The following is a 1,537-nucleotide window of genomic DNA, read 5'->3' as shown; positions in this document are numbered from 1 at the left end:
GACTCGCCGCTGCAATTTCCGAAGGGCTTGCAGCCCGGTCATCCGCGCGGGGCTAGACTAACGGGACAGGAGGCCTGAGAGAACCCGAGTGAACGAGGCGCGATTCGCTGACCGTGCTAACATCGCAGGCTGAACGACGTGTGCCATCTCGGCGAAACGGCGGCGGCACGATTGTTTGGCAGGGAAAGCCCAAACAGTGATCACCTATCCGATGACGAGTGACTGCGGACAACGGAACGGCGCCGCCCCCTGCCCTCGAGCAACCCCTAAGGGGCTGTGGTTTGCAATGGCTGAACAAGGTTTTGGGGTGTTAGTAGTGTTGTTCTGCTTTGACTGCGGCCTGCTTCACGCCCGGAATAAAAAAAAAACGCAGGTTGAATCTCAACATGAAGCCGCGTGCCCGCCCGTGACGACAGAATACTAGCCTCAACTCATGAGCGGGGGAAAGTTCTCGCATACGCTAACAGAATGATGCCTAACGGGAGTGAAGATCCTCTTGCATCTGTTTCACGAACAGCAACTGCGTGTTTCCGCGGGATCGGCCTGCCCAACTGTCTGGCTTTTTGATAGACCCAGCCAGAGTGCCTTGGCGGTCCGGGTACATGCTGCCAGGATGAACAACCTCTCCACGGAGCGTCTCTCGGAGTCACAGGCCTTTTTCACAATCCCTCGAGATGTGCTGTATGCTCCAGCGAGGGAATCTTGGCGCGGCAGGACATCAGGAGAGACACCGCAACTCGCTCGGCAAAAAAGGAACTCCATCACAGCAGCGCCAATCAGGATCGACCGCCACCCAAACTTCAGTAATCAGGTGCGACGAGGACAAAAAGATGACAGATTACAGTCAGAATGTTCTGACTGGCTAGCACAGTAAGGTGTGAACCAGGGGGCCCGAGGGAGTGCACGGCATTCTGTTCCCTGTTTGGTTGACGGTGTAGCCGGGCACAAAACGAGCTACCGGCTCACGACAATCTTCGAGTGGAGCACGAGAGTGGAAGGCGGTAGGACCGCTCTCAGCGATGCACGGGCAAGGGGCGAAGAAGCGGATGCGTACCGGAGCTGTAGACGTGAAGAGGGAGACGGCGGGATGCAAGTGGGGGAAACTCGGAAGCCAGGAAAACTAAATGTGGGAACGGAAGCAAGGAAACTCCTGAAAGCGCAGCGGTGAGGCCGAAGAGAAGCAATCGGTGAGATTGGGTTTGGTGTAACCATTTCCTTCGTATGAGTGCACCGTGCACCCCTCTAAAATCATGCCACGGATCGATCTTTTTCTTCTAGTCAGATCAAAACACAATACGGACGCTGCCCACCTCGCTTCATTTCATTCCGGTAGAGCGCGAGCAAAGACCTTCTTTATCTAAACAAACCATAGAAAATCTCAGGCCCTTCTCCCAGTCGTAAAGTGGCACAGTCTCTCTCCTGATAGCAGCCCATACCTCTTTTCGCTTCCATTCAACAGTTATGTCTTGGTATGCGGCAAAAATGAAGAAAAAAACGCTCTGAGTGTTTTAGCCTTTCTTTTTCTGTCTTCTTTCTG

The sequence above is a fragment of the Cystoisospora suis genome, assembly GCF_002600585.1.
Source record: "Cystoisospora suis strain Wien I chromosome Unknown contig_1476, whole genome shotgun sequence".
Taxonomy (NCBI): domain Eukaryota; phylum Apicomplexa; class Conoidasida; order Eucoccidiorida; family Sarcocystidae; genus Cystoisospora; species Cystoisospora suis.
Note: the sequence above shows the minus strand (reverse complement) of the source record.